The 22,693-nt window shown below is 32.9% G+C and overlaps 1 long non-coding RNA gene across 4 annotated transcripts in view; it reads right to left on the bottom strand.

Annotated features, from left to right (window-relative positions):
• Positions 1–1,014: 1,014 nt before the first annotated feature.
• LOC123533919 (uncharacterized) overlaps positions 1,015–22,693 on the bottom strand; it is a 33,448-nt gene continuing 11,769 nt past the window's right edge. For 3 of the 4 annotated variants that reach the window (XR_008366348.1, XR_006682904.2, XR_008366350.1), the window contains exons 2-3: positions 16,705–16,758; positions 1,015–3,861 (exon numbers count right to left, since the gene is read on the bottom strand). This is a non-coding gene — a long non-coding RNA (uncharacterized LOC123533919). Of the gene's footprint in view, positions 3,862–16,704; positions 16,759–18,651; positions 20,052–22,693 lie in introns of those variants that run through there. The other variant, XR_008366349.1, reaches the window with a different exon arrangement.

Below are 22,693 nucleotides of genomic sequence, written 5' to 3' on the forward strand. Positions count from 1 at the left end.
CGTCAAAATAGAAAAAAAATTGCACGATCGCGATCCATTGAAACTCAATGGAAAATAATTTTAGGAATGTAATAAGACAAATATATGGTACTGGGAATGATTACTCTTGGCTTCCACAAAACTTATTCGTATTTGAATCAACGTAAATGAGGACCTAACACGTTATTCAAAGCCTTTGTAATTAGGGCTACTATGATCTAAGATAAATTTCACAAGTGACTTTTTCTGCTTTCACTGAACGCATCCGTATAAGACTTAGCGCAAGTCTGAACCGCATCACAAGCCTTTATAATATTGGGTTACAATATCTTATGAGTTTGTCCCTCCCTGTCAACGAAGGTATATCTTGAAGTTAAGATAACGATCTACAATTTGAGGGGTTACATTGCCGATTCAATGCATCGGTTAGGGGAGGCGGACGGTATCAATTCGGGTTAAAATTCCAGAGCAAATGTTTTCTATACGTTTCATAGGACAAATATATGGTATTGTGGATGATTATTCTGTGCTTTGAAACCTCGGACGAGTTTGAAACCGGGTCATGCCGTGCCAAAAACTGGATAACTAGTTCAACAATGTTTACACGTTTATGATATATTGCTAATTTAAGTGAGCGACCTAGGGCCATTTTGGCACTCTTATTTCTATTAAGTGTGTTTGCTTCAAAAATTTGCTCCGCACTGGTACATGACCGAAATCACTTCAAAATCTTGCGATAACATTTAAAGAATGCGTCTGATAATTGTCACTCTGAAAACGGTTTTCCAAATTTGAAAAAAAAAAATGTCTGTATCTACTTTTTGGCCACGTACTCATGACTCTTACCGCTATGGGTCTGGACCCTCGCTGACTTACGAAAGGTCGATGGTCAATACATTGTCTTGCTCGGCAAGCCTCGGCGAAAATAAATTTTTCTCCATCTCGGCGGACACACTCGGCGGATAAAGACAGTAACCTAATACTCTCTATAAATACACTAAAACCAAAACAAACAATAATGTTGAAAATGAATACTGTAATTTCTGTCTACTTTATTTATTCTATGAAAACATATGAAATGGATATACAAAAGCCATATCACAAATAAGGTAAACAATTGAAGTATTATTATCATGCCTCCATTGTTTGACGAGAACGCACCAGTGTCAGTCCGAAAAGTTGGATACATATATCAAATTCAAACAATTTTTATTCCCATGTGAAATACTTCATATTATCAACAAAGGAAATTAAAAAATGTTGAAGTAGAATAAAACAATTACAATAAGACGTGCATCAACAAGACAACAGTTTTTGCAGGCTCTAGTATCAATTATAAACAGTCAAAACCAAACATTTGACCCACTTTAGAAATTTCCTTGCATTCTCTGCTTTTTTTGGTTTGAACGTAAAACTATACATAAAATATAGCGCTGAAATAATTATGTCTCTTTAAACATGTCCGTTACGGAGGCGATAACGTGTTCATACATTCCAGTGCAACATTCAAATTTCATACATGAATATTTGGCCAAAGAGATATGTCAAAACGGACTCAGATTCAAGAAATATATATTTTTTCTGAGTATTTTATCTGAGGAAAAGTGATATAGAGCTTGAATTATCCCACATTACCGTTATGGAGGTGAGATAGTTTGTCCGACTGCATTGAACTTGTCCTTGTTTAGTCACTGCACCCAATATGATCTGGTTTCAGTAATGTTCCCGTCATTATGTAATATTTAAAATCTTACTAATTTTTTTTTAAAAATGTGACTTCGGCGACCCTAGGGTTAGGGTTAGGGTTAGCGAGAAGATATTTTGTTACGGAGGTTACATAGAAATTTTGTTATTTATGTAGTTGAAATAAGGTATTCTTAGACTTGCTTTATTGTAATTAGGTTTCTCTGAATTTCCTTTTTTGACAATTTTGACTATTTTTCTTCCATGTTCAAAGAAGATGTAGTGGCACATATGACTTACAATGATTTGAACGGACTTAATCAAACCGAGTCTGCTATTACTTTATTTGACTGCATTCTTTGCTTTCAAAAAATCTTTACAGAATTTATTATCCAGTAGAAACTGTTGTATGTTGAACGTCCAAAACATCGTTGTGACAGAATAAAAGACAGAAAATAGTTAGTATGGAAACGTTTATTAACATTATTGATTGAGTTGGAATTGTTCAGAAAGTGGTTGAAAAACACAATAATATCAGAAAAGTAATCGAAAAATGCAAATTCAACTGTTGCTGACAAATCACAGAAATTTGTGTGCGAAGAGAGACATCTGGATGGCTGCGTAATTTAAGACATGGCTCCTGATAAAGTTCTGATTAATTTTCTTCCTGAATCTTGGAAATATAGTAACAAATGCTAAGTCCAATTCGTCCAAGATGTAAAAAGAATAAAAGAAATCAGACTGATACAAAACAGCTGATTATTTAGAAAAGACAGGAACATCAAGAAATGTTCGATGTACTTTGACGGAGATCGTAGATGGATAGAAAGCCTGCATCATGAGAGGGCTTTATCATTTGAACTGTTTCTAATGAGCCTGTCTCTTTAATGAAATGTATTGTTTTTGAATTTATGTTAGGTGACAGGTTTCTAATACTTAAGCACTGCCCGAACTGTAATATGTCATCTTATTGCGTTGTGTTTTAATCAATTCTTTGAAACATTTGATAAAGTTCTAAAACCATGTTCCCATGGTAGAAAAACAACAACAATATATTCTTTAGACTTATTTTTTTCATTTCGTTGTAACGGAGTTGTATGCTTTTAGAATCGCTATTCCAGCACTGTGATATACGTAGCACATTCGCAAGTTTTTGTGTGGTGTTAAGCACATTCTAAATTGACAGAGGGTTGCCAATTTTCTTCTACACGACGCTAAATTTAATAATTATAACGAGTGTAAATATTCAAATTTTGGTTTTAAAAATACAGCTTAAAATTGTCAGTCATATACTTTTATTCTCTCTCGGTATGGACGGTAGAAAATGTCATATTGGTTGGATTGTGTGTCGGACGTGTTTTTCAATTATGTTGCATTAAAGTGTTTCTTTTGAATAAGTAACTGCGTTATTGTATAATTTCTTAATGTCCAAAAATATAGATGGTCACATAAATCTACCCTCCATAACATGAGTAAATGCACATATGTATCAACATTCGATATTGTTTAAACGCTATCAATTTTGTGGTAGAAATTTTTCAGAGACAACCAGGAAATGTTGGACGTTTGAATAATACAAGTTAAGAAGTGTTATTTAACATTCACATTTTTAAGATTTTTCTAATTGTAAGTGGGTCAAAGTTTTGGTTTTGGCTGTAAAGCTTATTACCATTTTCTATGTGGCTGTTATCATTATGTATTGTGAACAAATATCCATTTATCGATTTCTGTCTGTCAGAAAACATATGAAATAACGATTATGTGTTGATCTTGAGTTCGTGATAACACACAATTAAACCTGTATTAGAAAATTGTTTTAACAATCTCTTGTTTACATAGAACTAACAAAATAGCTGAGATAATGATGTAAAGTTAAAATCAAACCAAAGCCGTTAGACGTGAATTCATGATTAAGACAACATATGCCTCTATTAAGAATATGTGATATAGCATACAATGTACGTTTATATGCGTGTCTGGTAAGTCATGTATTATACATTTGTGACTTTCAATGAGCCGCTCACTTGATCAAACCGAGTCTGCTATTATTTCTCTTGGTTGCATTATTTGCTTCCAAAAGATCTCTGTACGGATTTTATTTACTACATATGCTTTGTAATGTCTTTCTTCCCGAGATGCCACAACGGCTCCAAGAATGGAACCTAAAACCGCTATAACAATTCCGAGGATGTCTACCATCTGCAAAGAGAAGATAAAATCCATTTGAAATAAAACAAAAAAGTTAATCTACCTCAGCAAAGTAATTTGACAATATTCGTTTCTCCAAATATCGCCTCGAACAGTACCAATCGGGTGACGATTTCAAATACAATTTAGGGTACTGACCGCAAGATCGTACATCAACAAACAAGGAACATTATTATTTTTTAGATTTCAGAACGGTATTGCAATATATCCTAAGAAGGCTTTGAAACTTAATTGATGACAGCTCAGATGCTATGGAAAAAAAAACATTCTATTTTCTTGGATCGATTTGAAAAATATTCAATGATCAATTTGCAAGAAATTCACAGTAAATGATGTTTACAATGCTGCAAGGGAGTCTAATGCATTGGTGTCAGTTTAAAGATGGTATTAAGTCACGTTTATAAATATTTTAATTTTGTTCACCCAAAAAAAAATTATTCATGTTTTGTTGACAATTTCAGCAAAAATATATTATAAACACATTGCATTGTTACATTTTAGTAGATAAAACCGCATTTTAGGACAAAATACAAAGTGGTTTAAAGGAATTAATTCAGCATAACAAACTGCTTTAGTTGCATTGTTTAGCTTGCAACATTTTAGTTTAAGTTTTGAAAAAAAATGGCAAGCTTGTTTGACGAAATAATATTGTAGATTTTAATGAGACTTGATCGGAAGTACGCGGATTAATTTGTACCCCTTTCATTGTTGTTACTTCATAATTGTCACTTTTAGCTTCTAAGAGTCTTGCGATAGCATTACCTCTGTATCTGCTTGATTATTTTCTAAGACTTTGACCGTTATGTCTCAAATTTGACTGCTGTATTCATTATAAATTGTAGCAAACCGACCTGCTTAATTTTACAACTTGGCATTCAAACGGAAATTAAGCACAAACGAAGGCTCTTGTTTTATATTAGTAGACATTTAATATACCGAATTATTAAATCATTGAATTTCCTTATATATAGTACCCGCCAATAGTTAGCTTTCCAAAGTTCAGCACATATTTGCTTGACAACAATTCAAACTTTATAATAAAATTTTGAAACGTACTCATTATGTCATTTTATAAAACACTTACTGTTTGGGTTGACGTAAAAAAGTCAAAACTATCATTTATGATCCTTCGGACCTCGGAAGAGACAAATGAGTTGCAGAAATTATGTATAAGTTAAACAAATGACATAGAAAGCTTATTATGTTGCTTATTTGCGTTTGAGCTTTCAACGGATCTTCGAAACGACTCTGTGCTTCAAAATGTAAGATAAGGAGGACATTTACTTGTTTTGATGACTTGAAATTTATTTCAAGATTTTTTTTTTAAAAAAAAAAATGCAGTTTATGCACTTTTAATAATAAAAACTTTTGAAATTTTCAGCGAAATTCCACAGAGCATAGGTAGCTTTAAATTTCGAAACATTTTGCAATAAACGTAAGCATAGACAATAATTGAAAAGTATATGCCAATACCATTCTAATAAGTCAACTTATACCGACATAATTGTAGTTACTTTATCGTGTTGACAATTAAGGAGACATGAATTTCTGCTGACTCAAATTATTTGCAGTTATATTTTCATACCGCGAGAAAGCGAAAACTATCGATTTTATAAGATATTAGGGTAGATTACTGCATTGATTAACATCGGAATTATAATGGTACAGAAAAGTTCTGTGTGCAATCAGATTATTTACTGAAACCTTGAACCTGAATACTGAAGACATAGATAGACTGGAATCATTACAGAATATCAATTGGATGGGCCAACACGTAATAAGGAAATCGGTTTTAGTTGCATTTTATTTTTTAAACGACAGATAATTTCCATTTATTTTCAAATTAGTTAATAGCCCGCCCGCTTAGCTCAGTAGGGAGAGCGTTGGTCTACGGATCGCGGGGTCGCGAGTTCGATCCCCGGACGGGGAGAAGTTCTCCGTGACGATTTGATAAAAGACACTGTGTCTGAAATCATTCGTCCTCCACCTCTGATAATTCATGCGGGGAAGTTGGCAGTTACTTGCGGTGAACAGGTTTGTACTGGTACAAAATCCAGGAATACTGGTTAGGATTACTGCCCGCCGTTACATGACTGAAATACTGTCGAAAAACGGCGCTAAACACAAAACAAACAAACAAACAAAGTAGTTGATTATACCTCTGACCTCTTTTAGCGTGTTTTCATCAGTAATTCAAAATTAAGCACGTTACCTAATGTAATTTCAGAATGATAATGGTAATTTGGTTATTGAAATTAATATAGCAATATTTTGTTTCATGTTTTTATGTAACAAATAATTCAATTTTTCAATAATAAAAATATTGTGTAGATTGCTGTCTTTAAAATAGACAAATACATATGTTCATGACAAAAGTGGATTATTCCCTTTTATTTTGTGTTATCGAACGGAATATTATCTGAAGAAAATATAACATCGTTTGAAATCGTATTTAAGGATGTACGAGCGTTTTTTTATGGGATATCCGCCATTTTGAAAAGTGTTTCTTAGAATATTGCTTTCTAACTAAAGTTTTGCCAAAAATTTATGCTCAACAACTAAAATATGGCTTATAATGTACCATTTAATCAAATATATTCTATTTTTTGCGAAAATAAAATTTTCACCATTATTTTTGGCTGGCATTTGCCTAAAATTGTCGTAATATTTACAATAGGGTAGGTGTAGGTGATTTCAAATATCTATTAAAGTAGATCAGGTTTGGTTTTGATATTTTCATGACTGATACATGTAATAATAAGCTATTACTGAAATAAATGTTTTCAAGATAGCACTTTATATTACTTTGAATCTTAGATGCGCGGTGACCCCAACATTTTTTCTTTCCATGATGAAGCATTTTTGTTGTGTTATTAAAGCTGTGTTACAACCACATTTGTAATAAAAATCAGATTTGTAATAATTATAACAATTCTCGTTTTTATTACAAAAGTGGTTGCAAAGGTTCAACCACATTTGTAATAACCAGATTTGTAATAACAATCGCAAACACTTTTTTTCGGGAGATGTGTTTTCCCACGTGATATTCAAGCTAAGGCATGCGTTATTAAGCACGTGCAGGTCGAATTGAACTGTCCTGGGTCATTTAAGACTCCAAATCTTTTACCCGAAATCCTTGTTCATGGACATATTTTACTTTAGAAAATTATTACATTTCTCGTTTTTATATCAAAAGTGGTTGCAAAGGTTCAACCACATTTGTAATAACCAGATTTGTAATAAAAATCGCAAACACTTTTTTTCGGGAGATGTGTTTTCCCACGTGATATTCAAGCTTAGGCATGCGTTATTAAGCACGTGCAGGTCGAATTGAACTGTCCTGGGTCATTTAAGACTCCAAATCTTTTACCCGAAATCCTTGTTCATGGACATATTTTACTTTAGAAAATTATTACATTTCTCGTTTTTATTACAAAAGTGGTTACAAAGGTTCAACCAGATTTGTAATAAAAATCGCAAACACTTTTTTTCGGGAGATTTGTTTTCCCACGTGATATTCAAGCTTAGGCATGCATTATTAAGCACGTGCAGGTCGAATTAAACTGTCATGGGTCATTTAAGACTCCAAATGTTTTAGCCAAAATCCTTGTTCATGGACATATTTTACCTTTTAAAAAATTATTACATTTCTCGTTTTTATTACAAAAGTGGTTGCAAAGGTTCAACCACATTTGTAATAACCAGAATTATAATAAAAAACGCAAACTTTTTTTTTCGGTAGATGTGTTTTCCCACGTGATATTCAAGCTTAGGCATGCGTTATTAGGCACGTGCAGGTCGAATTAAACTGTCCTGGGTCGTTTAAGACTCCAAATGTTTTACCCGAAGTCCTTGTTCATGGATATATTTTACTTTAAAAAGTTATTACATTTCTCATTTTTATTACAAAAGTGGTTGCAAAGGTTCAACCAGATTTGTAATAACCAGATTTGTAATAAAAATCGCAAACACTTTTTTTCGGGAGATGTGTTCTTCCACGTGTTATTCAAGCTTAGGCATCCGTTATTAAGCACCTGCAGGTCGAATTAAACTGTCATGGGTCATTTAAGACTCCAAATGTTTTACCCGAAATCCTTGTTCATAGACATATTTTACTTTAGAAAATTATTACATTTCTCGTTTTTATTACAAAAGTGGTTACAAAGGTTCAACCAGATTTGTAACAACCAGAATTTAATAAAAAACGCAAACTTTTTTTTTTCGGGAGATGTGTTTTCCCACGTGATATTCAAGCTTAGGCATGCGTTATTAGGCACGTGCAGGTCGAATTAAACTGTCCTGGGTCATTTAAGACTCCAAATGTTTTACCCAAAATCCTTGTTCATGGATTTATTTTATTTTAAAAAGTTATTACATTTCTCGTTTTTATTACAAAAGTGGCTGCAAAGGTTCAGCCACATTTGTAACATCCAGATTTGTAATAAAAATTGCATTTTTTTTTTGAGAGATGTGTTTTCCTGCGTGATATTCAAGCTAATGCCCGCGTTATTAAGCACGTGCAGGTCGAATTAAACTGTCCTGGGTCATTTAAGTCTCCAAATGTTTTACCTGAAATCCTTGTTCATGGACATATTGTACTTTATAAAAGTATTGCATTTCTCGTCGGTTACTAACATAAAGATACTGTTGTACTGATTTTAATATCATTGACATTCTTATCATCATTATAAACATTATCATAATAATAATAGTAATAATAATAATCCTCATCATCTTGAGCTGGTCCGTTCTAGGATCAATGGTAAGATTAATTGCCCTAAACTGTATTACCTAAATACTGTTGAAAGCAGGCTCTCTGAATCCAACAAACAAATATAATATTCATCAAAACCATTATACAGATTGCCAAAATTAGAGACGTTTGCAGTAATAGGTGTAATATGACCACTACAGATTGACAATAAATGGTGGTTATTTGTACCAAAGTATTTGGAAATCTGACTAAAGCGAGTTATGATTCGGGCACAAACATTATATATTACACAAAATAACAAAACAAATCTAAGTTCAAAGCTGTGACCTTGATCTTGGAGATAGCAACAAGGATCATGATCGCAACACATCTTCTTTCCATGCTGGTTATTTGTTCCAAATAATTTGAAATTTCTGACTATACATGGGCAAGTTATACCAAGGACAAAAACTTAAACATGAATATATAACTGCACGAACACACAAACTGCGCTGTTTCACGGCGGGATTATAATAAAAGAAGGCCTGTTAACTTATAGGCGGGCTCAATGAGGTGAGGGTAATTAGAAAATAAGGTATATTTTCTAAGAATCTCATAGACATTAGTTCGCAGCACAAGATCGGGCCCTCCTAGACTTAAGGTTGACAAGTTGTACATAACTTGTACCATGACATAGCAACTTCCTGTCTATCAACCAGCTTGAAACAGCTCTGGATGACGAAAGATAGCTACAAATGTATGTCGCCACCGGGTTCGAACCAGTGACCTGAACTTGTAGATAAACATTTCAGCTAGTCGAGGTAACAGTAGATGTAGCTGAAGTTGGCATTCTGACATTTTCGTGAATTTCCGGAAAGTCTATATTTAGGCTGACCTGTGCATTTAAGCATCTGAATTAGGGTCAGAAAATTTCATATTCAGGTAGAATAAGCCTTCTTTGAAATAACAGCGAACGGTGTTTACTAATTAACCCGTCACGTGGCTCAATTTTTGTTATCATTTCTGCATCCACTGTCACTACCACTTTAATATGATTACAACTTCAGCTACTTCTACTGTTACCTCGACCAGCTGAAATGTTTATCTACAAGTTCAGGTCACTGGTTCGAACCCGGTGGCGACATACATTTGTAGCTATCTTTCGTCATCCAGAGCTGTTTCAAGCTGGTTGACAGACAGGAAGTTGCTATGTCATGGTACAAATTATGTACAACTTGTCAACCTTAAGTCTAGGAGGGTACGATCTTGTGCTGCGAACTAATGTCTATGAGATTCTAAGAAAATACACCTTATTTTCTAATTACCCTCACCTCATTGAGCCCGCCTATGAGTTAACAGGCCATCTTTTATTATAATCCCGCCGTGAAACAGCGCAGTTTGTGTGTTCGTGCAGTTATATATACATGTATAAGTTTTTGTCCTTGGTATAACTTGCCCATGTATGGTCAGAAATTTCAAATTATTTGGAACAAATAACCAGCATGGAAAGAAGATGTGTTGCGATCATGATCCTTGTTGCTATCTCCAAGATCAAGGTCACAGCTTTGAACTTAGATTTGTTTTGTTATTTTGTGTAATATATAATATTTGTGCCCGAATCATAACTCGCTTTAGTCAGATTTCCAAATACTTTGGTACAAATAACCACCATTTATTGTCAATCTGTAGTGGTCATATTACACCTATTACTGCAAACGTCTCTAATTTTGGCAATCTGTATAATGGTTTTGATGAATATTATATTTGTTTGTTGGATTCAGAGAGCCTGCTTTCAACAGTATTTAGGTAATACAGTTTAGGGCAATTAATCTTACCATTGATCCTAGAACGGACCAGCTCAAGATGATGAGGATTAGTATTATTACTATTATTATTATGATAATGTTTATAATGATGATAAGAATGTCAATGATATTAAAATCAGTACAACAGTATCTTTATGTTAGTAACCGACGAGAAATGCAATACTTTTATAAAGTACATTGTGTCCATGAACAAGGATTTCAGGTAAAACATTTGGAGACTTAAATGACCCAGGACAGTTTAATTCGACCTGCACGTGCTTAATAACGCGGGCATTAGCTTGAATATTACGTGGGAAAACACATCTCTAAAAAAAAAAAACAATTTGCGATTTTTATTACAAATCTGGTTATTACAAATGTGGTTGAACCTTTGCAACCACTTTTGTAATAAAAATGAGAAATGTAATGATTTTCTAAAGTAAAATATGTCCATGTTCGGGTAAAACATCTGGAGTCTTAAATGACCCGTGACAGTTTAATTCGACCTGCACGTGCTTAATAACGCATGCCTAAACTTGAATATCACGTGGGAAAACACATCTACCGAAAAAAAGTGTTTGCGATTTTTATTACAAATCTGGTTATTACAAATGTGGTTGAACCTTTGTAACCACTTTTGTAATGAAAACGTGAAATGTAATAATTTTTTAAAGTAAAATATGTCCATGAACAAGAATTTCAGGTAAAACTTTTGGAGTCTTAAATGACCCGGGATAGTCTAATTCGACCTCCACGTGCTTAATAACGCATGCATAAGCTTGAATATCACGTGGGAAAACACATCTCCCGAAAAAAAGTGTTTGCGATATTTATTACAAATCTGGTTATTAAAAATGTGGTTGAACCTTTGAAACCACTTTTGTAATAAAAACGAGAAATGCAATAACTTTTTAAAGTAAAATATATCCATGAACAATGATTTCGGGTAAAACATTTGGAGTCTTAAATGACCCAGGACAGTTTAATTCGACCTGCACGTGCTTAATAACGCATGCCTAAGCTTGAATATCACGTGGGGTAACACATCTCCCGAAAAAAAAAGTTTGCGTTTCTTATTACAATTCTGGTTATTACAAATCTGGTTGAACTTTTGCAACTACTTTTGTAATAAAAACGAGAAATGTAATAATTTTCTAAAGTAAAATATGTCCATGAACAAGGATTTCGGGTAAAACATTTGGAGTCTTAAATGACCCATGACAGTTTTATTCGACCTGCAGGTGCTTAATAACGCATGCCTAAGCTTGAATATCCCGTGGAAGAACACATCTCCCGAAAAAAAGTGTTTGCGACTTTTATTACAAATCTGGTTATTACAAATGTGGTTGAACCTTTGCAACCACTTTTGTAATAAAAATGAGAAATGTAATAACATTTTAAAGTAAAATATATCCATGAACAAGGATTTCGTGTAAAATATTTGGAGTCTTAAACGACCCAGGACAGTTTAATTCGACCTGCACGTGCCTAATAACGCATGCCTAAGCTTGAATATCACGTGGGAAAACACATCTACCGAAAAAAAAAGTTTGCGTTTTTATTATAATTCTGGTTATTACAATATGTGGATATGTGGTTGAACCTTTGCAACCACTTTTGTAATAAAAACGAGAAATGTAATAATTTTTTGAAAGGTAAAATATGTCCATGAACAAGGATTTCGGGTAAAACGTTTGGAGTCTTAAATGATCCATGACAGTTTAATTCGACCTGCACGTGCTTAATAACGCATGCTTAAGCTTGAATATCACGTGGGGAAACACCTCTCCCGAAAAAAAGTGTTTGCGATTTTTATTACAAATCTGGTTATTACAAATCTGGTTGAACCTTTGTAACCACTTTTGTAATGAAAACGAGAAATGTAATAAATTTCTAAAGTAAAATATGTTCATGAACAGGGATTTCGGGTAAAACATTTGGAGTCTTAAATGACCCATGACAGTTCAATTCGACCTGCACGTGCTTAATAACGCATGCCTAAGCTTGAATATCACGTGGGAAAACACATCTCCCGAAAAAAAGTGTTTGCGATTTTTATTACAAATCTTGTTATTACAAATGTGGTTGAACCTTTGCAACCACTTTTGTAATAAAAACGAGAAATGTAATAATTTTCTAAAGTAAAATATGTCCATGAACAAGGATTTCGGGAAAAACATTTGGAGTCTTAAATGACCCATGACAGTTTAATTCGACCTGCACGTGCTTAATAACGCATGCCTAAGCTTGAATATCACGTGGGAAACCACATCTCCCGAAAAAAAGTGTTTGCGATTTTTATTACAAATCTGGTTATTACAAATGTGGTTGAACCTTTGCAACCACTTTTGTAATAAAAACGTGAAATGTGATAATTTTCTAAAGTAAAATATGTCCATGAACAAGGATTTCGGGTAAAACATTTGGAGTCTTAAATGACCCAGGACAGTTCATTTCGACCTGCACGTGCTTAATAACGCATGCCTAAGCTTGAATATCACGTGGGAAAACACATCTCCCGGAAAAAAGTGTTTGCGATTTTTATTACAAATCTTGTTATTACAAATGTGGTTGAACCTTTGCAACCACTTTTGTAATAAAAACGAGAAATGTAATAATTTTCTAAAGTAAAATATGTCCATGAACAAGGATTTCGGGAAAAACATTTGGAGTCTTAAATGACCCATGACAGTTTAATTCGACCTGCACGTGCTTAATAACGCATGCCTAAGCTTGAATATCACGTGGGAAAACACATCTCCCGAAAAAAAGTGTTTGCGAATTTTATTACAAATCTGGTTATTACAAATGTGGTTGAACCTTTGCAACCACTTTTGTCATAAAATCGAGAATTGTTATAATTATTACAAATCTGGTTTTTATTACAAATGTGGTTGTAACAAAGCTGCAAAATATTTTTAAAATCTTAATGCCATTATGTAAAAATGAAAGTGATGTTAGTGACATTTATGCTGATATAATATTGACATCACCTTGTATTCATATTAACCTGTAAGACCGAAATCCCTATGACATTAAGTGGGATATCATATGTTTTATATGGTACCACCAGTTGTTCAATTTTACTAAATTTCAGAAATGCTTAAACAGGGGGTGAAGGAAATGCCCTATAAAATTAAAATAAGTTATGTGACCTATATTATTTTCTCTCTTCTTTGTCTTGGAAACTAATGTTCTTCAAGCTCGCAGAGTATGAAAAAATTTTAAACGTTAGAAAACATTCTATCCTACATCCGTAAGCGACGCCTCCAAATCAAACTGTTAAAAGGTCCATTTGCCACGTTGACTTATATATCTCTGGAATAAATATTTTATTGCTTGATTTATTTTTCTCAACTTTTTAGCTGATTTGTCATATCCAGAAAGTTAAAACTCCAAAGCTGATGTTCAATCTTCATTTTTTATAAAAAGATTTGTCTTGCAAAAGCTTTGGAGGTTCGTATCTGTAACATGGAAAATGAGCTTTCATAATCATGATACATATGCGGCAAGAAGCTGTACATTTTACTTAAATGGTTTAGTGCAGTAATATATACTTTCCTTAAACATCTGGGGCCGTATTCATAAAGCATCTTAAGTATAAGTTTTGACTTAAGTTGAAGATTTTAAGTTTGTGGTGATTTCAACTTAAGTCTAAGTAAAAAACTTAAGTCCTATTCATAAAACAGCTTAAACTTAAGATACGTAAGAAAAGTCAGAAAACAAAATGTCATCGTCAGTACGATTAAAGTGCTGTTTTTCAGATAAAAGCACTTTAAACATAATTGTGCATGTTGTATCTGTCTGAAATTAATGTTGTCTTTTTTAATGTTTTCGTCCACAATAAAAGCTAAGAATTACTTATTAAGTTGTTTTATGAATAACAAATATACTTAAGTAAAATAAATTTCTTACCTAAGTAATACTTAAGTAAATAATCAATTTCTTATACTTATACTTAAGATGCTTTATGAATACGGCCCCTGGAGTGAAGTTCATATCTAAATTTGAGAGGTCTGTTCAAACTATTAGAAATAAAACGGTCTGGCGTTATTCCGACATACAAATATCCAGAACATATTTACTTTATTAAAATATGTATTTTAGTATTACTTAGAAAGGAGTTTGCAATTATTGATGTGTTTGGCATTAAATAAATTCTATTTTCTTGGACTGATCTTAATATTTTTTATCTTATGCTTTCAAGAAAGTTTGCAGGAAATTCACAGTCAAATATATATATTTATTATTATATGATATTAGTATATTATATTATTTTATATTCTTAAATTAGTATTATCTCAATGATATATATATATATATATATATATATATATATATATATATATATATATATATATATATATATATATATATAATATACACTTAACAAAATTCCTAATTGGTCAGTTTATATTGGGTTACTATTTTGTTAATAATGCATGTATTTACAAGAAATTTCAAATACAAGAGCAACGCGCCCGGGCTGTCGGAATTTTACAACAAAACTCAAAATCGGTCAATTCAAAGAATTGTCCTTGGGTTAAATTTTGCCAAAAGAGCGCGGATGGTAGATAACCAACGATTGAAGGTTCTTGTAAACGGAAATAAGGTTAAAAATGGAAATAACCATGAAAGTAACAGCTTAAGAAAAATTACATCAAAATTCTTTTGAAATTGCAAAATTAATTATACACGTGTCGTAAATGTGTCCCGGCTAGCAACATTCCGACAGCTTGATCACGTTGCTTTTGTGTCAATTTCACCATGATTTGTGTTTTTCTAGTAGGACTTTTGTCAGTTATGCCAAAAGTGTAAACAAACACGTGCATGTTGGTGCACATGCCCTGCACGTGCAAAAAAAGTAATGTCAGTCAAAACGCCTAATTCGGTTACTTTGGCTGTGAGTCGCCAAATATAAATCAATAATTAGCTGCAGTACCTATTCAAATGTCGGTATGTGAAATTTCATGCGAATACATGCATTATTAATAAAATAGTAATACAATATAAACTGACCAATTAGAAATTTTGTTGAGTGTATATGTTTGTGTGTGTTTAAAAATGGGTTTTAAGGAAATAGTCAAATCCTTTTGAGCTTGTATATTTGATTTATTCCTCAACCGGTTTCAGAAATTATCATCAGGAGGGTTACAAACAATATGGCGTCCTTTCATCGACATCCTATTAAGAAGACTGTTTAAATATAATATTGCCTTTTACATGATCTAAACTTCTGCTTTGGCCAGGGAATGCTTTCTGTGATATTTTCCCATGAATAAAGATAATTGTAGCCTACATGTAAGGAAATTTGATAGAAATACTAGGAATTTTGTCATTTAAAAAAATAATAAATAGGGAAATAAAAACGAATTGGAAAAGTTTGTTTTAAGATACATGCTAATTGAAATTTCTAACATAGAATTAATATAAAGAACTTTGACTTGATTATGTTTAAATATTTTATAAATGCAAGTACATTTCTTTTACCTAGAACAGTGTACCTATTCGGTTAAAAACAACTGTATGTAAGATATATCCTTTCATGCACCGTTAATACATTTGTATTTGCATTAATCATTATTTTTGTTTTAAAAGATATAAACCCAAAGTTTATTTCTGAAATCATTAACTGTTCCAACATATATAATATTTGATGCATACAGTTAGTACTAGCATGTGTATACACTGTTCTATACAATAGGTTAAAATAGTACACACTGTATACATGTGGGTTAAACAGAATATGTAAATACAGCCGCTAATTACTGGAAATTCTTTTACAATCGACTATTATTTTATGACATGATTCATGAATGTGTGTGTGTTCGGGTTTAACGGCTTTTCAACAATCTTTCAGTCATATAAACGACGGTGTCTGCTTGTAGCAGTGAGCACAATATCCACTTTATAGTGCTGCCTCACATTATACTGACATCGGACTGACCAGTCCTTGCACTACCCTCTGAATGCTGAGCCTAAAGCCAGGAAGCTACTAGTACTATTTTTCACGCCTTTGTTATGACGGGGACTTGGATCGAACCCACGACCTACCGCACTCGAAGCGGACGCTCTATCAATAGACTAGGCGGTTAGAATCATGAATGTAGCTCTACGCATAATCAATCTATATATTTAAATGTTAAATGTATTTCAATAGAATATTCCCAATTTGAAGTAAATAGTTCAAATATAATATTTAAATGAACAATGTCCATTAGATGTATCTCTACTATGTTCAAGCAACAAAGTCAAGTCTATTTTTTTCAAGCTTTTATACTTAACGTTACCAACGACTACTTGTGTATCTATTATGTTAACCATTCATGCACAAACCTTTCTTGATAGTGTCCTTAGTACGTAGTCCCGTAAAGTTGTCTGTAAATCGATCTGAAAGTATACATGGATAATTTTCATAAAATGCGATCAACAAATTATGTTTACAATGTTGCCAGGGAATCGAATGCATTTATGTCAAATTAAAGAAGGTATAAGGTCTCGTTTATAAATATTTTTTGTTCACCTTAAAACTTGTTATACATGTTATGTTGACAATTTCAGCAAATGATACATTTTAAACTCATGGCGTTGTTACATTTTAGTTGATAAAACCGCGTTTTAGAACAAAACAAGAAGTGGTTTACAACAATAAATTCAACCTAACAATCTGCTACAAACCTGTCAAAATGGCAAGCATTTATCAACAAAACCTCAAATGTCCACTTAAGTTAATGCGTCACAATATGATTTGCGGTTTTATTATCACTATTTGCTTTGTATGTTATTGTTTATATGTTCTTTGCCAGTTTATAGAATGATAATGTTTATGCTTAAACATTTCTCAGATGCAAGTTTTAGACACTCATGTTACTGTCTTGGTGTGTTTGTAGCTGCTTTATTGTCAGGATATTACTTTGAAGAGTAAATTAAAAGATTTGCCAATTAAAAAGGTCAATATCCAGCTAATACCGTGTTTAGACTACGTTTTTAATCCTATATTAACCTGGGTTTATTTTTTAAACTCCTTGCGTCCACACTATATGTGGCGTAAAACGTGAATTATATAAAGGTCAAGTGGGTTCTGTAATATAGCATTAAAACTACCTTAGGAGGTGGTTTTAATACTATATTAAAAAGTAATACTACATTATTTTACGAGTGCGAACGCAAATGTGAGTTATAACTGGTTTTACAATCCCAAATCCACAGATCTTACCTTTTGGCGGAATAATACCGTGTGTTTCTCTTTTGTATAAAACAATTGATGCTGTGGTTAGCAAAAGTAATTGAAGTGTTGAAGAAACAAAAACATTAAATTGCGATATGGAGTCATGCTGATTCTCAAAATAGACTATAGATGGAATGAACAGAAATTCTTAAATGAACACAGAAGTTTATTTATTTATTTCCAGCCTCCTTCTTTGTAACCTTTTCTGCTTGTTGCAAAATATTTGTTAACTTCCAACTTTGCATGTATATATTTAAACCACATTTCTAACTAGATTATATTTTTATGGGTTTTAAAATGTCAAATACCAGTTATAGCCAATCAGTGCCTAATAAAAATAAAACCGATCTGCTAGTGTGAATACGGCATTAGTCTTATTCAGGCAATTTTCGTAACAGTTTATTTTTAAAGCAGTCTGGTTAGCAAAGACCTACTTGATGAAATACTATCATTTGTAACAGTTTAGTTGTCTTAACTTTTTTCTTGTTTATGTTGTTTTATATAAGCCGTTCGTAAGAGTCAGCATCGCTTTAGTCGCAGTGTTTAGCTTTCAACATTTATTAGAAGCATACGTAACAAATTGGATTACATAAAAACAAATTTTTCTGAATATGACAGGTTAAGTTTTACAGACAGACCAGATAATACAGTTATGTTTGATGGATTTGACAAATTTTACAGAAAAGACAATGCTGCCCATTCAGGTGGTCTACTTACATATATTTCGCCGAATTTGATATCCAGACGGGTCAAATAACTAAAATATTTACTTTCGGAGTCTTTGTGGGTTGAATTCAGAAATAGAAATGAATCATATTTATTATGTAATATTTATCGCCCACCTAATACTTTTACTTTATACTTGTACTTTAGTACAATTCTGGAATAGATTTAACATTTGCATTGAACAAGCGACAGAATTATGCCATTAAATAATAAAAGTAGGTGGCATAAATGCAGACCAGTTAAAGATAAATAATAAAAAATTTAGAGAATTTTTAACTTTAAATGATATGGAAAATATCATTACAGAGCCTAACAGAATATGTACATACTCAAGAACGCTTCTTGACCCCCATCGGAAACAAAGAAACATATCATATCTTCGCTCAAAACCGACAACCATATTAGTGATCTTTTTGGCAGCTACGTATATCTTAAAGCGATTGGCGATACCAACGCATCTTACAAAAGGCGTGTCTGGAATTATAATAATGTTAATTACGAGTCTTTAAATGAATCCATACGTAACACTGACTGGTCTTTTGTACGCAATGAAGATATAAATTTGACTACTTTGAAATTTACCCAAATGTTTTAAGACTTAGTAAAATCGAACGTCCCCTATAAATATGTAACCCTTCACACACGGGACCGACACTGGTATAATTCTGAGGAGAAATTGCTCATGATTTAAAATCTAACAAAAAGAGACAATTGTTAAAAATAGTTTCTATTTTACTCTTTTGGGTGCTAATAAAATAGTAATGCAACAGACCAAGTTTGATGGCGACCCTTTAAGGAGTTCATGAAAAGACGTTCTGTATAGTATTCTATGTTTTACATCTTGCATCTCCTAACAAGGCCAAGTTCTTATAATACAGGTAATAGGTTGCATAAAAAGCCTTACTATAATGCTTCAAACCAAGTTTGAGTAAACTTAATCGAGTGGTTGATCAGAAGGAATTTTTAAACGGTATTTATATACTGTACACATTTCACACCAGTACGCCACAATCAAAATTTGGTGTAATTCTTTTACATTCAGAGAAGAGAAAAAGATATTTCAGTAAAAATGATGAGAGACGCTGGAATATCCGCATGACTTAATACGAACAATTTTCATGTGAGCTAAAAATGGTATTTGTAAAGTGGTATCGGCACAGTATCTGTATTACTGCTCGCCTTGAAATCAGTATTTTCACTTAATTGTTGCAGATGAAACGTTAAATTAACTGTCTTAAGTTTCACAATGGAAAGCAGGTATAAGGTCACAATATGCAGCAATGAAAAATCAGCAGTTATGAATTAAATGTTCTTTTGCTTTCCATCATTTTAATTTAAACTGGTCGACCCTTTTGGTAGTTCTGCACTTTTGAAAAACCATAAGTTTTATGTCCGAAAAACGTAGAACTAAGCCTGGATTCGGCGTACGGAAATGAAAATCATTAAATAATTTCATGAATTTATGGCAGCAAGTGTGTGAGTTTATTACAACAACAATATTACAATTTTTGTAATTTAAAAAAATGTAATCTATTCGGAAAATGTTATCAACCTTGTAATTTTCAAATAGGCTCCAATTATGAAAAATTGCGTGAGGTTTCTGTTTTGTTTTTATTTCAGATCAGTCTAGCTAAAACTCAAGCACACGACCGTATCGGGGTTTACTCAAAGTCTATCTCGTTAAAAAATTATCCTAATGTGCAGAATCACCTTAATGTTCATTGGTTAACTTACTTATAAATTTCTGTCTAAATAATGTGCTAAGACAATCGTTAAGTTTAAAAAATACAGTAACGTGTTATACTTGAATATTAGATTAATAAAGTGGTCCGAGAGCTCACGGACTTTTATTGCAACAATTGAGGCCAAAAGAAGTTTATACATTTTTGGAAACAATATTTCATATCCTCCATGAAAACCCATTTCTTAAGTGTCAAAGCCGTGTCTATCTATATTTTGTTCACTTATGTTTGTGATAGTGGAGGTAAAACTCACTTGTAAAAATTAAGGGGGTAGGGTAAAGTTTACGTCTACCAGTTTTTTCACTGTTTAATTACAGTAGCTATAAGATTGTCAGTAAATGTATATATGTCAACCAATGTCAGCAAAAAGAAATTCATTAAAAAGGAATGAAGGGCAAACTTGATATTTAAGGTCAAAGGTCAAATTTATGTATAAATCACAAAAATTGGCATATTTGAAATTTATTTTTATTCTTAAAAATTAGTTTGTTATCATAACTCACTCAGTTTTATATATGTAATGTGTATATATCAGTCAAAGTCAGAAATGCAAATCTTATTGCAAAACGTCAAAGTCAACCCTGATAATTGAAGGTCAAAGTTCATTTTCATGCAAAAATATGAAAAATGTTACATTTACTTTTTCTGGCGTTTTTAATATGTATCCACATTGTTAGTCACTGAAGTTAATTTGTTTTAATGTCTGTATGTCAGGCAAAGTCATCAGTGCAAAGCTAACTCCAAAACTGCCAAGGGTAAAGCTTATATCAAAGGTCAAAGGTCAAATTTGTGTGAAAAATTTCATAAATAGTTTCCAGTTTGCAATATAACAGCTATTTCTGATCATTATTTGTAATTGCTCGTGATTTATTTTAATGTATATATGTCCCACAATGTTAATAATAAAGAAATCGTCTGAAATCAGACATGTTCAAATGTGATATTAAGGGTCAAAGGTCATTTTCAAGTAAAATAATGAAAACATAGCTCTTTAACTTTTCTTCTTGTTAATGATATTTTGTCGATATAATCAACAATATCAGTTCATTTTAATGTATAAAAAGTAGGCGATGTGTGGTATGCACATATTATTTCAAAACATTCAAGGTCAACCATAATTTCAAAGGTCAAAGGTAAAAAAGTGAGTAAAATGTTGCTATAATATCACCTGTTTGTAATAATTTTTATTGTTTAAAAGTATTTGTTTTGTCATTTTAGTAACTGATCGTTGTTCATTTTACAGTATATATGTCAGACGATGTCATGGAAGAGAAAATAAGTCAAGGTCGAACCTGGTATTAAAGGTCAGGGGTCATTTTTGTGTAAAAGATCAAATTGTAGCATACTTACTCATTACTTTGTTAAAAAATAATAGCGTTTGTTAGAATTTTCTGTTTATTTTAATGTATCATGTCAACAAGGTCAGGAATGTAGGTCTTATCCAAATAAGGCAAAGCCAAACCTATTATCAAAGGTCAAAGGTCAAATTTGCGTGAAAATTAGCCAAAAAAAACCCCACAGTATTTTTGCAATGATTTTTCATTATTTGTTGAGGGTATTTCAAAACTATTAACTAATTATTATTCATTTTAAAGTATATATAACAGATGATATCATTCTTGAAATAATAATGAAAAATTAGTCAAGGTCAAATCTGACATTAAAGGTCAAATAAGAGGGCCTTAAAAGCTCGCCATTATGAAAAAAAACTGGCTTGAACAAGTTGGGGAGTAAATGCAAAGATCCTCTCCAAGTCTACAGAGACAACGTACGGCCCATAGCAGAGTACGCATCAACCTCATTGGTACCTGCTTCCAAAACCAGTAAAGATAAACTGGACAAGGTTAATTGTCAGGTCTGAGGATAATCAGGGGCAATGAAAACAACTCCAATAAAATAAATGGAAAAGACAGCCAACCCTGAGCCATAAGAGACAAGACGAGAGTACAAAGCTTTTGTGCATGCAGAGAAGGCAAACAGACTACCATCCCATCCACTCCACTCAAAACTTGAGAGCAGAACCAAGAACAGACTGAGAAGACAGAGTCTTAACCACTCGTCAAAGAACTGCAAAAAGGGAAAGCCGTAGCACTGGACACAGATGCAGAGCCGCTCGAACCCAATGAATGGGTTCCCAGACAATGTGCTCCCAAGATCAGATTGGAAGTGCCAGGAGTAGAAGAAAAGGGAAAGCAACATTAGGCTTACCAACAGTCTCTTACGCTAGAAATGATCAATAACCGCTATCCAGCACACTCCTGGATCCAAGCATACACCGATGGATTAGTGGAAAAGGCAGTTCAGAAAGCTGGGAGTGGTGCCTTCATCAGATTTTCAGACAGCTCCTCCTTCGTACTCTCTCATCCAGTCGGCAAGAGATGCTCCAACAACAGATGCAGATGCAAGTCCTCACAACTTAATCAGACAGCTGTTGAAAAACATCAATCTCCTGCCTTAGAGCAACAATGTAGCATTTCGATGGATTCCTGCACATGTGGGCATAGCTGGAAATGAAGCTGCGCACAAACCTTGCAAAGACAGCAACCAGGCAAATACAGCCCTACCTCCAACTTCATACAGAGAAGCCCAGACTCTGTGGAAGAACAGCTTGGCGTAAGACTGGAAGAAC

This window comes from Mercenaria mercenaria, chromosome 12 (assembly GCF_021730395.1).
Source record: "Mercenaria mercenaria strain notata chromosome 12, MADL_Memer_1, whole genome shotgun sequence".
In the NCBI taxonomy this organism is placed as follows: domain Eukaryota; kingdom Metazoa; phylum Mollusca; class Bivalvia; order Venerida; family Veneridae; genus Mercenaria; species Mercenaria mercenaria.